General features: G+C 37.3%; 1 protein-coding gene across 2 annotated transcripts in view; it reads right to left on the bottom strand.

The window, feature by feature from the left end:
* LOC306868877 (glucagon receptor-like) overlaps nucleotides 1–15,707 on the bottom strand; it is a 74,344-nt gene extending 58,637 nt beyond the window's left edge. For both annotated transcript variants that reach the window (XM_079415324.1, XM_079415322.1), the window contains exon 1: nucleotides 15,524–15,707. The gene's annotated coding sequence lies outside the window, so the exon portion shown is untranslated. The remainder of the gene's footprint in view (nucleotides 1–15,523) is intronic.
* Between the last annotated feature and the right edge of the window lie 2,869 nt (nucleotides 15,708–18,576).

Genomic DNA, 18,576 nt, shown 5'->3' on the forward strand with positions numbered 1-18,576 from the left:
TACTAAGCAACGTTATCTTGCCAGCGACCATATAATTTATTTCCCCTAAGCACAAACTAATGCTAAAAGCAATTCATAATGGAATTTTCCTTTAATAAAGGTAAAAGACTAAGGCAGAGCAACTTTTATCCTCCTTTAACCTAGTGGTTCTGAAGGGGCTGTGTGTGTGGAAGTTTTTTTCTGATAGGGCTATGAAGAGCGAGGAAAAACAATGCTAAATTCAAATAATAAGATGCATCTATAAGTACAATTATTTATGGGACACATCTATTTTTTGCAAGATTTGACAGACTATTGCAATCTGGTGTACTTTACTGGGACTATGCGGCATCACTCCACCACAACAGCCCACAAGTATTTCTTAGTCACTGCACCTATATCTTCAAGCTTGAAGTTTGGATCTGATAAAACAGTGGACAAAAGGTTATATCAGCTGATTTCAGGTCAGCTTATCTTCCTTTAATTGTTTATTAATTGTAAATGTCTCGCTTGATTATTTACACTGAGGGTTACAGTGGCATGCGAAAGTTTGGGAACCCCTTGCAGAATCTGTGAAAATGTGGATAATTTTACTAAAATAAGAGAGATCATACAAAATGCATGTTATTTTTTATTTAGTACTGTCCTGAGTAAGATATTTTCCATAAAAGATGTTTACATATAGTCCACAAGACAAAAAAATAGCTGAAATTATTAAAATAACCACATTCAAAAGTTTGGGAACCCTTGGTTCTTAATACTGTGTGTGGTTACTTGGATGATCTACGACTGTTTTTTTGTTTTGTGATGGTTGTTCATGAGTCCCTTGTTTGTTCTGAACAGTTAAACTGAGCACTGTTCTTCAGAAAAATCCTCCAGGTCCTGCAGATTCTTCAGTTTTGCTGCATCTTTTGCATATTTTAACCCTTTCCAGCAGTAACTGTATGATTTTGAGATCCACCTTTTCACACTGAGGATGATTGAGGGACTCAAACACAAGAATTAAAAAAGGTTCAAACATTCACTGATGTTCCTGAAGGAAACACGATGCATTAAGAGCCGGGGGGTGAAAACTTTTGAACAGGATGAAGATGTCCAAATTTTTCTTATTTTGTTGAAATATCATATTTTTCCATTTAGTACTGCCCTTCTGACGCGACAGAAGATACTTGCATGTTTCCTGGAAGACAAATGAAGTACAATTTACCTTGATCTTCAAATTCAAAAAGTTTTCACCCCCGGCTCTTAATGCATCGTGTTTCACACTTATAAACATACTTGCCAAATACTTGATTATTGTCTTTAGAGATGTAAAAATGTTGCTTGTGATGATGTTGCTCTCTCAAAGACAACTGTGATTGCATTTCACTGCAACAAGAAAGATTGCTGGTGGCATAACTCATGATAAGGTGAGCTGCATCCTTCACATGGACGAATGAGCATGCTTCCCGCTAGGGGTGACAGACCAATGATGCCCATCTGACATGAAATGTGAAGGGCGCAAACTAGTGTGAGTGACAGTGAAAGGCGTCTGCGTTCATTAATGTTAATTAGCTGGGATATATTTCAGAGCATATCTGGAAGAATGTGACAGATGGAGACACACAGGCTAAGAACAAAAAGGCAGAAAGAACAGGTGAATTAAATGGACCATAACAAAATTATTCACTAATTTAAGCAGGAATCTCAGAAATGTGTGGTAAACTGAGAAAAGATGGGAAATGTAGCCCATTATTTTAAGTAAACAAAGCTGTTTGAAATTATTCTTTTCCACCCAGGCTCATATAGGGGAAAAAGTTCCATACCTACACTTTAGCAAAATGTGTCTATTCATACAATTCACTGCAGTTTCCAGTTGAAATGAACATTAGTGTCAATAAAACGCCAACTTCTAATCCTTTTCAAACTAATTATGAATATAAAAATATATATATCTTTGCACGACTCCCTGCACAATACCATGTCATCACCTGAACCACTTAATATATACATTAATATTAATATACAGTATTTGTAGTGCACAATTTGTAAAGGAATACATAGTACATAGGACATTGCTCAGTAGCTCACCTGGTACAGCACTGCATTTACACGAGTCCTGTGTAACACTAGTCATGATAAACAGCTCAAAGACTTGTAGAAGCAAGCTAAATTGTCATGGTTGCATCAAAAATGCATTTTTTATCTCACATTTGCTTTTGGACACTACTGATTAGGTTTATTATAGCTGGTGTTATTTTCAAATGCAATAAAGCATTAACCTTTAGTGGCACTCACTGAATATTTTACTTTATGTCATGAAATGTTAATGCAATGCTAAGATTTCTGAAATGCTGCATGTTCATTCAAATTGGTTTTCAGTCGTTCATCAGCTGGAAAAATTGTTTTGAAAGTGATTCCAACAATATTGATCTCCTGTGTCATTATTATTATAGTTATCTATTTATCAAACAATTAGAATAGCTATCATTATAGTTATTGTCTATGGTGTGAGTTGGCCTTAAATATATTTTGTGCTGTTGTACTGTGCTTGTTGTTTGACAAATTGTTAAAAAGCTTTAGTGCATGTCTAAGAAATATCACACACTAAAGTGCTGCAGCTCTTTATTAAACTCGCTCCTGAATGAAATATTTTTTTTGACAGGATTTAAGCTTACATTCAGGAGCGAATTCAATAGAAGATAAATTTGCACCTAGTTGGATTATTCTAATGTTTATTTAATCATATTCAACCAAGAAAACTGTGCCAACCTGTCTCTTTCTCACAACACTGTAAAATGCATGTGAATGAAGAACTCGAAAAGTGGAGGGAATATACCATTTGATTGATTAACTCTCAAATATTAATAGTAAGAATTATTATTTAATTATAAGATATTATAATTAATAAACTATTTTCATTGTTGTTGCTGTATTTCAATATGCTTAAATAAACCTTTGTTCTAATGAGATTTATTTTACATTTGACACCTTTTAAACATCATTACTAAAAAAGTATAATTTAAAAGAGGCACAAAGCTTCCCAAAAATGATACACAATTTTCAAAACTGTAAAAAGCTGTATTTTTATTTTTATTTATTTTTAAATATCCTTGTGAAAAAGTTTATGACCTCAAAACACTTTCACCACAGTGCATTATTTTGTAAACTAACACATTTTTACATTTGCATCTCATAACCAGCTCCATATGGCTTTTCACATGTAGTAACATTCTTTCATTGTTGACTGATTGCTGTTGCTACGTGATTATCTTAACCTAATTAACCATCAACATCTTAATTGCAGAGGTGGAAAGTAACAAATTACATTTACTCGCGTTACTATAATTGAGTAGCTTTTTTTGTGTACTAAAATCTGTCATTTTACTTGAGTATATTTTGTTTGAAGTATTGTACTTCGCTACATTTTAAAACATTAATTACTGAGTAAAAAAAAATTAAAAATCACTCCCTGGAAACTACTGCAGTAAATAATGGGCAGGAGAACAAACTGGCGCTAAAAATCACAAGAAAGATGGAGACCGACATGACAGGCCTTTTGGTGCCTACCCAGCTGAAAACGAAACCCTGTCGTATTCGGCTGAAGTTGAACTCGAAGGAAATGAAGTGAACCCCTGGCCATATTTATGTTCTATTATGCAGTGTAAGCTGTGTTTGCCTAGGGAGACCAAACTAACAACATATAAAATCTCGACATCACCCCTTCGCAAGCATGTAGAGGTAAGGTAAATGCTTACATCATTGCATTGGTGGTTAAAATGAAGCTTGACAGTTTAGCAAAAGGTTTTGCACAAATTAGCCAAAACGACAGTAGTGCAGGGTATGCGATATATATTGTCTGCGATAATATCGTAATTGTTGTTTTAAAGATGTGCGATTTGACATTATCAGTGTTTTGTCAAAAACCAAACAAAACTCTCCAACAGAGTGCAGTGAAGTCTAGTAGATTAGATTTAGACAGGGTTTTAGCTCCAACACATATACCATGTAGTTTTCAAATAAACCGAAATTATTAGATTAGCTGGATCCGATGTGTTTAATTAGGGTTATATCTAAACTGTGTGTCAGGGGTCCGGGCCCTGTATTTCTCCCTCTCACCACCAGAGGTCGCCATCGCCCATCCTCTCGGACTCCTTTACCTTAACTCCACACACCTGTGCACCTACTCACACACACACACAGCTGTTGCCCATCCTGATGGCTATTTATACTCCTTCCCCACGCCTCTCTGGGCTGGATTATTAGTTGTTTATATGTGGACTGATGCAAGCAAGTTGCCGTATTTGTGTCATATCCCTGTTTCGGTTTTGAGCCTGTTTTCAGATTCTGATATCTGTGTTTGCTTCCGTTGTAGTTTCTACTTTGTCTGCCTTTAAGTTAAAAAAGACCTGCGTTTGAACTCAGATCCCTGTTTACACGGTGTGTTCCCTTACCGTGCCATGACAGAATAATCCAGCCAAAAATGGGTCCAGCAGGGAAGTTCCTCAACATCCAACAGGGAGACCGGAACATCGAGGATTACGCCAGGGACTTCGTGGGAGTGGCTCGCCAGTCGGCTACGGAAAAGACCTGCCTCATGATCTTTTTCTGGGGAGGCTTAGCAGAGCCCATCAAGTCTCTTATGCCTTATTGGCACCCTGAGGAGTCACTGGAGGAATATATCAATCAGGCTCTGTACTTGAGAGCGTCGACCAGACGGTAACAGTTCAAGGAGGGATTGTGCTGGATGTGAGGGGTCCAGAGTGATTTTACCAGCCCTTTTGCTCACTCTGGATGAGTACAGTTCTTGGAGAGTGGGGAGGGTTGTACCAATGATTCACTCAGCAGTCCGGACTACCCTCTGTAGTCTTCTGAGGTCAGATTTGGTAGCTGAGCTGAACCAGACAGTTATTGAAGTGCAGAGGATGGATTCAATGATGGCAGAGTAGAACTGTTTCAGTAAGTCCTGTGGCAGGTTGAACTTCCTCAGCTGGCGAAGAAAGTACAACCTCTGCTGGGCCTTTCTGACAATGGAGTCTATGTGAATATCCCACTTCAGGTCATGGGAGATGGTGGTGCCCAGGAATCTGAATGACTCCACTGCAGTCACATTGCTGTTCATGATGGTGAGTGGGAGGAGAGCAGGGGGGTTTCTCCTGAAGTCCACAATCATCTCCACAGTTTTGAGCATGTTAAGCTCCAGGTTGTTAAGACTGCACCAGACAGCCAGCTCCTTAACCTCCTGTCTGTAAGCAGACTCGTCACCATCCTGAATGAGGCCAATCAGTGTGGTGTCGTCTGCAAACTTCAGGAGCTTGGCAGAGGGGTCTTTAGATGTGCAGTCGTTGGTGTAGAGGGAGAAGAGCTGTGGGGAGAATACACAGCCCTGAGGAGCTCCAGTGCTGATGGTACGAGTGCTGGATGTGAATTTACCAAGCTTTACTAACTGCTGTCTGTCTGTCTGTCAGGAAGCTGTTGATCTACTGACAGACAGAGGTGGGGACCGAGAGCTGAGTCAGTTTATTCTGAAGGGTTTCCGTGATGATGGTGTTAAAAGCGGAGCTGAAGTCCACAAACAGGATCCTCACATAAGTCCCTGGTCTGTCCAGATGCTTCAGGATGAAGTGCAGTCCCATGTTGACTGCATCATCCACAGACCTGTTTGCTCTGTAGGCAAACTGCAGGGGGTCCAGTAAGGGACCAGTGATGTCCTTCAGATAAGCCAAAACCAGTCTTTCAAATGATTTCATGGCTACAGACGTTAGGGCCACAGGTCTGTAGTCATTAAGTCCAGTAATTTTGGGTTTCTTTGGGACAGGGATGATGGTGGAGCGTTTGAAGCATGAGGGGACTTCACACAGCTCCAGTGATCTGTTGAAGATCTGTGTGAAGATGGGGGCCAGCTGATCAGCACAGATTTTCAGACAGGCTGGTGACACACCGTCTGGGCCTGGTGCGTTCCTTCTTTTGTTCTTCCTGAAGACCTGGCACACATCTTCTTCGCTGATTTGAATTGTAGGTGTGGAGGAGAGGGGGGTTGCTGGAGGTGTTAATGGTTGTGTGGAGAGGTGTTCAGGGCGGGTGTGGGGTGATTTTTCAAAATGACAATAAAACTCGTTCAAGTCGTCTGCCAGGTGTTGATTCTCCACAGTGCTGGGGGATGGTGACTTGTAACTGGTGATATCCTTCATTCCTTTCCACACTGAAGCAGGATCACTGGAAGAGAATTTGTTCCTGAGCTTGTCAGAATAATTCCTCTCTGCCACTCTGATCTCCTTTTCCAGTGTGTATTTGGCCTGTTTGTACAAGACTTTATCCCCTTTTCTGCAAGCATCTTCTTTGGCCAGACGGAGCTGTCTGAGTTTTGCAGTGAACCATGGTTTGTCGTTGTTGTAGAATAGATGAGTCCTGTTAGGAATGCACATATCCTCACAGAAACTGATATATGATGTTACAGTCTCTGTGAGCTCGTCCAGCAGCTTCAAAAACAATCCAATCAGTGAGAAAGAAACAGGCTTGTAGATCCCGCTCTGTTTCATTAGTCCATCTTTTAACAGATCTTAATACAGGCTTTGCAGATTTAAGTTTCTGCCTGTAGGTCGGAATAAGATGAGCCAAACAGTGATCAGAGAGTCCTAAAGCTGCTCGTGGAACCGAGTGATTTGCGTCCTTTATTGTTGTGTAACAGTGATCCAATATATTACAGTCTCTGGTGGGACATGTGATGTGCTGTCTGTATTTTGGCAGTTCACGGGAGAGATTTGCTTTATTAAAGTCCCCGAGAATGATTAAAACGGAGTCTGGGTGTTGTTGTTCTGTGTTTGTGATCATATCAGCGAGTTTCTGTAAAGCTGTACTCACCACCAGAGGTCGCCAACGTCCATCCTCCCGGACTCCTTTACCTTAACTCCACACACCTGTGCACCTATTCACACACACACACACACAGCTGTTGCCCATCCTGATGGCTATATACTCCTCTCTGGGCTGAATTATTAGTTGTTTATATGTGGACTGATGCAAGCAAGTTGCCGTATTTGTGTCATATCACTGTTTCTTTTTTTAGTCTGTTTTCAGATTCTGATATCTGTGTTTGTTTCCGTTTTGATTGCTTTTAAGTTAATAAAGACCTGCGTTTGAACCCAGATCCCTGTTTACATGGTGTGATCCCTTACTGTGCCGTGATACTGTGCAGGGCTGTGGCCCTCCAGGAACTGAGTTTCTTACATCACATTTTTGCGTCCCTCTCACTGTTAAAATGTAACTAAGTAATTTTTACTCTGAGTAAATTTTAAATGAGCTACTTTTTACTTTTACTTGAGTATATTTTTAGACTGGTACTTTTACTTGTACTTAAGTAAAATTTCATTAATGTAATGGTACTTTTACTTGAGTAGAATATTTTCGTACTCTTTCCTCCTCTGCTTAATTGTCAGTACTGTATGTAAACATGTTTGAGCTGATATAGGCGACTGGCTTGCTAATGTAATCACCAAATCATAAGAGGTTAAAAACGAGAAAGAGATAAAGATAAAAGCAAACTGCTAATCAAGTGCAAAACATCGTCTGGATCTCCACATGACTACTTACAGCACTTGACATGACAATGAGAATAATTAAAGGGTCTAGTTCCTCTAACTTGTCACCTTTTAAAACACCTTTACAGTCGGACTGCAGTTCTTTGGCACATTTAAATGTCTTAACATAAACCATCAAAGGCCAGAAGAAGTCTTTTCACATAAAGAATGTGTTTGTGCCCAGAAGATCAAGGTTCAGCCGTCAGCACGTAGGCCACAGATCAAGGTCAGCTCTTCCTGTTTGTTTACACAAAAACAGGCCACGCTAAACACACGGACATCAGGAGCCCACTCTGATGACGCAAGCCACTATTTTATTTTTCAGCCTCTCGCAGAGTGCCACTCATGGAAGTCCAATTCATCTGAATAAATGCCACGCGCAGTGACAGAAGCACTTCAGTCTGTGCAAGAGCTCCGGTGCATTGACAGGTTCTCTCAATTGAATGCAGAAGTAATTAATTTGAGCCAAAGACAAGATGACTGTTATCCATCAAGCTGTTTGTGAATAACGGTTTCAATTATTCCATAAAAAAATAACAATGGCATACAATTTATCAAGTATTTTGGCATTTCGGGAAAAAAAGTGCCATTTTTTGCCATGTCTATCAGAGTACATGCACTCACTACAAGAGCTAGCTGCCCAGAAGCATTGTAAAATATGGTCACAGAGTGTGCTGACTTTCCAGAAAAGGGTCTTCTGTGCCGTGCCTCACAGACCCTTTCAGGGAAAGCTTGGGTCATGAATATACGTTATGTGATGTTTACATAGATTTTCCGAAAAGCAGACGTTGGTATATGAGCCTGCAAGCCATGGTGGGATTGTATCACTTGCGCATCCATTGAACATTAATTTTAGCGAAAAAAAACAAAAACAAATGAATATAAAAAGGCGAGTTTTGAAATATGCGTTAGTAAAATATGTATAAAAGGATTACTATGTATAAAAGTAATATCACACTTGCAATGGTGATGTTGTGCTGGATGCCAGTGTGATTACCTGTGGCCGAATCACAGTCATCCTGAGATTCATTACAAGACTGTGATATTGTGATATTGCTTGAAAAAAAAAAAAAAAACTACTCTGATGCACGGTCAGGGTTTGTTTTGTAATAATGACTGGAAAGTTTCTCTCTTTGATTACATAAGCAGCTCTCTTTGAATATAACGTGAGGCATTAATTTACTGATGCACCAACAAATGTGTTGGAAAATGTTAGCGGTAATGATGACAGATGATATGTGTCCTGAGGACAGATGAGAGAGTAACATTCTCCAGCACACCACTTCTGTCCTCCCGAAGAGTCTACTAAATCTGATGCTGTACGACTGTGTCATTCTTTCTTTGAGCTTTCTGTAAAACGGAGAATATAAGCCATTAGATCCCGAGAATTTGTCTCATCATGCCTATTTATGTTAGCATGAAAAGGATGCTTATACTAGTTTAGCTTTACAATAATCACAGTTAATGTCAGTGATTAAGCCAGAGGTATTAACTTGTATCAATTTCAATGTCAGTCATATTACATTTAACTAAAAGGAAAAAGTACACAGCATTTGAATTGTCAATTGGGTTCTAAAGATACAGTCTCATGAATCAAATGAGAGTGGACCAAATTTGTTTGCACGTTGTTTAGGGATTTTCCTGCAATGTACAGCAAGCCCACTAATAAAAGTAAATAACAACTGTGAATGATACCTGTGATATATTTTGGGAGCAGGCCTTTTTTTGGATTACTATTACACAGTTAACTTACCTTAAGGACTTAATTAACATGCATTAATTTTCACAGAGATAAGAGGCTGCCGCATGAAAGAGAACAGGATAATCTATTGAAATTGATGCAAATGATGATTAGCTATATTTGAGTCCGCATCTGGAGCTGTGCTGCCACCTTAGGCGACTGTCTATACTGCCAGTATCCACCAATGCTATGTGTTTTCATTAACTAAATCATTTTTTATTTAAATAAATTGTATTTATTTATCTATTTCTATTTATTATTATTTATTTATTTATTTTTTCATTTTAAATTTCTACATTTTATTTTTTTGGAAGGGCTTTTTTAATGTAATTTATAGGAAATAAGAGTGAATAAGAGTAAAAATTTTAAGACAGTGATTTTGTTTCTTATATTTATTCTAGATTTTTCCATACATGCATACATTTTTAATCTGCACATCCATAGAGATAGAATATCTGTATAAAACTACATAGAAACAGACAAGTGGAGAAGTACTGCATGTGCATATCATTATCATTACATTTAAAATCCAGCTCCTCATAACCGTATAACATATTCTTTTTAGCTATGATTGTGTGTCATCGCACTGCATATTCACTTTCGGTTTGGACAGACAAATCACTTGTTGCTGGACACTTGTCACGTCACGCCTGGTTGAGACTGATTAAGCTACAGATGACAAAGGCAGATTGTGTTAACGTCATGAGTGTCTGTCTCTCCACAGGACAAATGACAGCAGTAATGTGATTTCACAGGGAGATAAAGAGCATGTGTGTTTGAGAACGTTTCATTCAATGAGCCCTGACCAGCATCCAGCTTCATGCGCAGTGTTTCATGTACTTGGACAGATTTAATAAACTCGGAGCTGATCCATTTAAAACACCACGAGAAGAAAAGCGGGAATTATCGTCAATAAAATTTGAGCTGGTTAAAAACAGAGAAGTCAATGCTAATTCAGTAAGTGAAGGCTTATTGTTTCCTACAGCTCTCAGGCACTGTTTGTACTTGTTGAACACCTGTAAGTGCACATACAGCACACATGAACGCTGGGATACATGAGGCTCTAATTATCTCAGGGTATGTGTACCGCAGCACGTGTGATAACTCAACGTGTAATGAAACTCTCGGTGAACTCGTGGACCCCTGCATAACCCCACGTCATAGACCCCATAGGACAGCTGGTGCTAACAACCTCACACAAAGCCACATTACACCCAATTCCAACTGAGTGACTGAATAGGTCTAACAACAGCGAGGTCGACCCTGGCTAGTAACGCTGTCTCAAGTCCACAAACATACTGCAAGTAAAAATGGTAAGCACTTTTTTTTCGATGTGGCAAGCTGTAATCTAATTGGCTGGCTTTACGCAACTTCCGTGAGTCATGGTTACTGTAATGAGTGCTTAAACTAATCAATGGAATTGTCAAAGTTAATCAAAGTTTTCTTCGAGGCACTAGGTAGCAGGTTAACAAGATATGCACAAACAGATGTTTCTTTTGTGTTTTCTATGCTTGTGAAGTCAACAGCACTGTACAAAAGTACAAACAGAAGTTTAATCACATTTCAGCTTTCTATTTTAAAGTGTTATGAAATGTGCAAGTAGCAACATGTCAATTTTCAGAAATCTTGACACATGTACGTTTTCAATGCAAGACTAAGTACTGAGTCATGTATAAATGTGTACAGTCTCTATATTTAGTCTTTATTTAGAAAAAATTACATTTTTGTTACAATTAATTAGTGTGTCATATCTGACTCATATTCACATCCATTTACTGTATACAGTATATATGTATATATATATATATATATATATATATATATATATATAAACAAATCCAAACTAGTATGTGGATTGAAATCTTATTCAAATTGGAGTGTAGAATGAATTTCATTCTAAATGTCAGATCAGAAAAGTAAATGATTTTATGATTTTATACACTTTAGCACCACAGCAAGATCTCGTGATGGACTTTTCTGTTCTCTTTCCACACAGACAGCTACTCTCTCATGTCTCTTGGTGTTGTACTGATGTACAAGTCAGCATAAAACAAATACTGACTGCACAGTCTGAACAAACAGATATGATTTTATTTTGGACAGTCATCCCAAAAGATCAGATTCAAAAAACTAATCGGAACTGGGTGTATCATGAACAAAGCACAGTGAATACAACTGACTTTTTTTTTTTTTTTTACCTCAAATGCTCTTTCTGTTTGACATACTGTAATTGAAAAATGTGCAGAGTCTGGACAAAAAGCATGGTACAGAGGATGCAATCTTCCCCTCTACACATACCCTTTGCTCTGTCACCTGATTTGGTCCAATGATTCAGCAGACAGGGAAAGATCCTTTTAAAACATCCTCTTTGCTGCCTTAAATGTGAGAACTTATTCCATTTTTCATACAGTAGCACATGAAGCAGAGTAAACTCTTGTGCTATATATATCCTTGATATAAGGCAAAGACTGAAACAACGAGAAAACTACTTTCACAAGGGTGAAAAACAACAATAAACATCACTGTGCTAAAAACACACACATTACAGACTTAATGTGATGCTTCCCACCTCACAATGTGATATATCAGCCCATGGCATCTAAACTCCAGGAAGAGAGGCACGGATATTGATTAAAGCATGTACTATTCTTATAGTTCCCCCAAGCAGTGCGTTTTCCACACTTTGCATCCATTCCTTCAGACTGTGAACAAATCTTATAAATAAATGATTTTTGTTCACATCCATGCAGACTGTTAAGTCCCTATTTAAGAGTCTGAATAAAGGTTGAATACAGCAAAGCAAAGTCTGTTGAGATTTTGTACACCTAAAATAGTTTTTTGTTTTTTTTTAACCCCACAGTGCAGCTTCACGCCACAATTACCTTGAACTGCTACTAAACGACCATTACACACAAAGTTAATTCATTCAAATCATTCAATAATTTAAAAATATATTAAAATAATTACAAATAAATATGTTTAGGCCTAAATTTAAGATTTATACATTTGAAAGTATTTGATTGTAATCCAAATAGATGAAACACTTTTAACAAACTTATAAACTTAATATGATGCAAGTTTGTCAGTCATACATAAACGAAATAGGTAAGATTTCTGTAATAGCATTAATAAGCTGAATACATTTTCAATACACAATAACCAGGTTTAAATAATTATCATAATTTCTTTTAGTCTCATATATTTTAACTAACTATATTGCTTGTTCTACAGCTAGCCATAATTTAACTATGTTCATACGTTTTAGCTGAGAATAAATTTAACTGTTTGAACAACTGTATGAAAATGCTGATTCTAAGCAATCAGCATAAATGCATTTTGAAATGATGATCATTTAAATCAAACAGTTCATCTTAAATAGTTAATAATGCCATGGCCTTTTTGAATGCAGAAATCTTATCTGTTTCTTACCCATTTAATTTAAGTATTAGGCTACTGAGAATATGCACTACACGTTTATTAATTTATGTTACAACTGTGTAATCCAAATGGATGGAAATGTAATATGCAATCCAAATACATGACTCTTAAATTTAGGCCTAAATATTTGAGTGCACAAAATGTAACCAATTTTCATGTTGGTGCAACTAAATTTGTGTGCCCAACGATTAGCGTTGCCTTATGTCAAACACTCTCAAGTTGGACACCAATAACAGTACAGCACCGAACAAATTATGTGCATGGCGGGATTGTTTACTGGTGTTTTGTCTCCTGCTACTGTCTGTAGGACTTGGTTGCACCAGTGCCATCACTCACATGTGTTAATCTGAAGCCCTGGTTTACATTTGGCTTTTGGAACTTGTTTGGATGTGATACGATAAAACACATTTGTTAATTTTTGTGTGCGTGTTCTCTCCAAACATGAATGTTCTCTAAATTAGGCAAAGTCAAGAAAATAAAAATGGCTTCTATGCCCATGTAAAAGGAAGGTGCTATAAGGGCATGTGGAGAAGTTTATGACCATATAAAGGACAACCGAATGGCCCCAGTTACATTTACAATCATTAGACCACGTAGGAGACTCAGCCTTCATGTTCAGCTGACAAAAAGTGATGCAAATGCAAGATATAACTTGTCTTGAAGGTCTATAATAAGCAAAATCCATGACAGACGAGGCATGTGCGCCTCAGGGCTATATTGAGGTCTGGATTTCAATGAGATGGGAAAATAAGTGAAACAACACAAAATCATTGTGTCACAGACTATCACTATCCCAGCATGTGAATTTAAATAAGATGTAAATTACTTAAAATTATTCTAGTATAGTATGCCTTCAGGTTTATACCCTTTGAACCGAAAGACCGTTTCTCTAGTACTTAATTGCTTGTTATGAAATACTATCTTGTCTTGTAACAGCTTCTATGTGATGCTGTAGCCAACAGAAGTAAATGTCTGAATGCGTCAGATGGTTGACAGCCACTTCAGGTCTCCTCAAGCATTAAAACAGTCTGGATGGGTTTATGTTTGCACTGCAAACATAGTAAATGTGTTCACTCTTCATAGATAATTCAGAGTTTTTTTTTTTTGGTGTTTTTTTTTTTTTTTACCAGGTACAAGGACAAAGCAGATGTTGAGTCCAGATACACATCTCTGACGTAGTAGCAATGAGAGTTGCCAGCTTGGCTGGTTATCCGCTCAATTAAGCTGATTTCGATCAAAAAAAGTCTATAATACCTGGAGAGAGCTATCCATTAGCATTCCCAATCATCTCAATGGCAGTTGCTTGGTTGGCGCATACTCAGACTGGATGCTACCATCTTTTCTTTGTATGACTTCATAGAGTACAATGAAAAGCACAATGAAAGTGGGTTCAGAGTTGTTTTGGACCAAAGTGACTGCATTACTTGTAGGGCAATGTGCAGGTGTTGCACACAAAACACATCATTCTATATGGATGTGTAATAGGCTAAATAACAAATAAAATCAAGAACAAAAAAATAAATGTTGCAACAGCCCAAATGCAAAAATTTTAAATTATGAAAGTGGTGCACTGTGGTCCAGACAATTTTTGAGGAGGCTTCCAAAGCTGTAGTTGCACACTGCTAACAGACACTGAGCGGCAGTGTGTAAACAGGAAACAAAGGTTTTGAATTGTCAGATTTGAACTGTCCTTCAGTCCATTTCACACAGTTCATAATGCTCCAAAAAGCTAATTAAAAATCTGAAGGCTTGTGGAGTCTTGTGATTTGATGGGTAACACGCAAAGCTTGAGGCTTTGACTTATTTTAGAACTTTTTACATTCACCGAGAAAAAATTATATGTCAGGCAAAACCGTCTTAAATGTAAATGATTCATTGTCTTCTAAAAGTAACCACTTCAGATGTGATTTCCTGCTTCAGAACCATAGGCTCTATTTTAGTCTAGTGGTGCATCATTGAGGCTAATTTGTTGCAATCAGACAGAAGGAAAGATAAACACGTTTTAGACAGTTCATATAAATAAATACATAATACATAAAAAATACTGCCCAGCGTTAAAAGGCAATGAAAGAAACATTACACTATTACCTAAATGTTACAATACGCATATATGTTATTATCTGACTCAATTTATGGATACAAAAAATATCAACAACTGGCTGTCATAAGTCCTGTCAGCTCTCATGCCACACGCGCGAGGAGAGAAAACAGAACTGACAGGGCTCAGTTTAAACTCTGGAAATCACTACAAGATAATTGTAGTGTTTAAACTATGCTCTTTCTATTAACAATTATAAAATAAATTGTCACTACTTTCATTTGGCGTAAATTTAAATGCAGGATACAAAATAGACTTGCTACTATTAGCCTTTGTAAGCATACACATGACGCATACAAAAAAAAAAAAAGGTTTCAGGGAATATTATTTTATAGCTTTCTCTGTAGTAGCCTATATGTTTACACTGTGTGCTTTTTTGTCCTCACAAACTCCTGCATTGATAAGATTGAGGTTAAGCAATCGAACAACTTGTTTGTCTTTCGCAAGAGTAACCTGTATAAACCGAAATATTTACTTTACTTATTTTCTCCACCAAAATAGTGGTTAATACGTCAAAATCCGTATGGATAACCTTTTATGATGATCCTCAGAATAAATGTCGCTTTTACAGTTAACTTCCCTTTTGCACTTAAACACGAAAAAAATATGCAACATTGTTTAGTTTCACTACTCAAGGGGGGGGGGGGGGGGGGGGGGTGTCTTAAATTGTCGCAAAGATTACACTAAAGAAATCAATCAAAAGTGTTTTACCTTTTGCTCGTTTTATTCCGCGAAAGTCCCCAATCAGCGATCCACAAGCGGGCATCTTCAGAGGAACTAAACTGAGTCCCAGTGCAGAGGATTTAACACGTAATCCAATCCTAGATGGATTGATGCGAGATGAATCCTTCTGCGACTATCAATCTGCGCTTCAGATTTGCCGTGACTGGTCTGTGCTGAGGGACACGAGCACAATGAAGAGCTCTGCATCATCAGCCTGACGTCAACACTCAGCCCAGTGACCACTGCTAACCGCATTTTATAATTAACTAAATGACCGCGTTAATTACAGTCAATAGAGTGAGACTAACCTAAGACTAATGCAAGTTTTATGTAAAAGTAACGTCCAAACCTCTGCAAAAACTTACTGAAAATGACTTTACTTTTATTTATATGAGCCTACTTCGGCCAGTATCCTGTCCATTGTAACATCTGCTTATTTTAAGCTGTATAGAGAAGAATGAGTCACGTATTTTACTCATGATTATTTTACTCTGATTTCTCTAGTTCACCAACGTTGCTAATGTTAAAAAAAAATACTCCAGTCAGTATTTCTTAAGATAGACTTTAAAGTTAATTTTAAAGTTAATTCACATACAGGAACACACGAATTGGCAACATAAAATATATTGAATATTTGCATCATTATTGCCCAAGGAAAAGATACAGTTCACTGAACGTTTTGTGATGGTGCATGTTGTCACATTACATGGGATAAGTGTCACAGTGGAACCTGCCATTAAACAGCGGGGGTTTTCAGCAACATTAAACAATTCTGAAACAATAGCCTACAGTTGAGGATGAATGTAAAAGCCAACAAAAATATCAAACCATTTTCTCAATGTTCAACCAACTCAATGTTTGTAAATTGTATAGCTGACTTATTTAAATGTCAGTGTGGGTTTATCCAACAGCGTTATCAGTACAAAGATACTAGACCTTTTTTGTTAAAGAAGAAAACCTAAAGAAAACGCAGGCAGTGATGTAACCTAAATACAGTGTGATGAAACATTTCATAATCCTATAACTACTTCTGCACGTAAACATCATGTTCTTCAACCAAAAGATTAGGATATGGAAATGTGCACCATCACAAAGTCATCATGCTACAAACACGGCATGAATGAGATCCACTGCTGTGCTGCGTCTGTGGAAATCTGCTCCCCTCTGCTGTGTGATTTATTTTTGTGTGTGAAGGATTTCTGGGAGGTCCATCCCACACAGAGCAATTGCAATGTATATACGCTTAATCACAATGAAATGTTGAATACCATTAGCAGTATTGTTTCTTCAAAGGCTGTTCAAGTAGCACAACAGGACAATTTTTGTTTTGCACAAAAGAAGTGTGTGTGCGCACGTTTTTGTGACAAATGAGAACATAAATTTGTTTAAGGACATGTGTATGACATAGGTATTACAAGGTGAAGGTAACTTATGAGGACATTGTCCGATGTCCCCACTTTACAAAACACTTATAAATTATACAGAGTGAGTTTTTTGGGGGGAAAGTAGAAATGCACAGTTTCCTGTGAGGGCTAAGTTTAGGTGTAGGGCAATAGCACATACAGTTTGTACAGTATAAAAACCTTTACGCCTATGGGATGTCCCCACTTTTCACAAAAACAAACGTGTGAGTGTGTGTGTATACACATTAATTTGGGGTCTGTATTTAAAAAAAAAAAAAAGTTAAGAAATGAATACCTTTATTTAGCATAGACGAAAATTTGACAGCAAAGACATTCATAAAAAGGTTTCTATATCAAAATGCTATTCAGCAAGGATTTTCTTTAAGTTTAACTTGATGTATCCTAGTAATATAACTAAAACAAAAAAATATAAATATAATTAAAACTACATAGACATATTAAAAAGTCATAGCAAATGAACTAAACTCAAAATGAAAACAGAAAATAACAATAAAAAACTAATTCAAACTATTAATTAAAACAATGATATTAAAATATTTTTCATCCTGAAAAAAGTATCACAGTTTCCACAAAACTGTTAAGCAGCACAACTGTTTTCAGAATTGATAATGATAAGAAATGTTTCTTGAGCAGCAAATCAACATATCAGATCAGAAGGATCATGTGACACGGAAGACTGGAGTAATGATGCAGAAAATTCAGCTTTGCATCAGAGGGATAAATTATATTTAAAACATATTTAAATAATAGGAAATATAATAATAATAAAAACTTACTTTAAATGTTCACAATATTTATAAATTTTTAGTCATATTTCACATTTTCCCCCTAGAAAAACAAAGAAAAGTAGAGACTCAGCACCAATTTTAACCAATGACATGGGGTAGGGGTGGGGCTATCTGTTTGTTTGACCAATGGCAGATGGAAAAAGATTAAAGAAAAAAATATGGCGGTGCTAGTTACATAGAAACTACACAACATGGAAAAAAGAGCTTCGTTAAAAGGTTAGTTCCCCCCCAAAAATGGAAATTCTGTCATTAATTACCCTCGTGTTGTTCCAAACCTGTAAGAACTTCGTTCATCTTATATTTTTGATGAAATACGAGAGCTCTCTGATCCTCCATAGACAGCAGGGGTACTACCACAATTAAGGCTCAGAAAGGTAGTAAGAACATCGTTAAAATGGTCCATGTGACATCAGTGGTTCAACTGTAATTTTATAAAGCTACGAAAATACTTTGCGTGCAAAGAAAACTAAAATAACTATTCAACAATTCTTCTCCTCCGCCTCAGCCTAGGGTGCCATTTTGGAGAGCATCACAACACATGCGAGTCCTTTTCCTGCATGTAAACAATGAATGCACGTGATGCTGCTGACGTAGAACACGCATGCGCTGCGCTGCGCCTTGTTTACATTCAGAAGAAAGTGCAGCCATGCATTGTGGTACTCTTCAAAATGGCTCCCAATGGTGACGCGGAGGAGAATAATTTTTAAATAATGTTATTTTATCAAAATCATTTAATCAAAAATATCTTAATTTGTGTTCCGAAAATGAACAAAGGTCTTACGGGTTTGGAACAACATGAGGGTGAGTAATTAATGAAATAATTTTTGGG

The sequence above is a fragment of the Barbus barbus genome (genome assembly GCF_936440315.1).
Source record: "Barbus barbus genome assembly, chromosome: 4".
In the NCBI taxonomy this organism is placed as follows: Eukaryota; Metazoa; Chordata; class Actinopteri; order Cypriniformes; family Cyprinidae; genus Barbus; species Barbus barbus.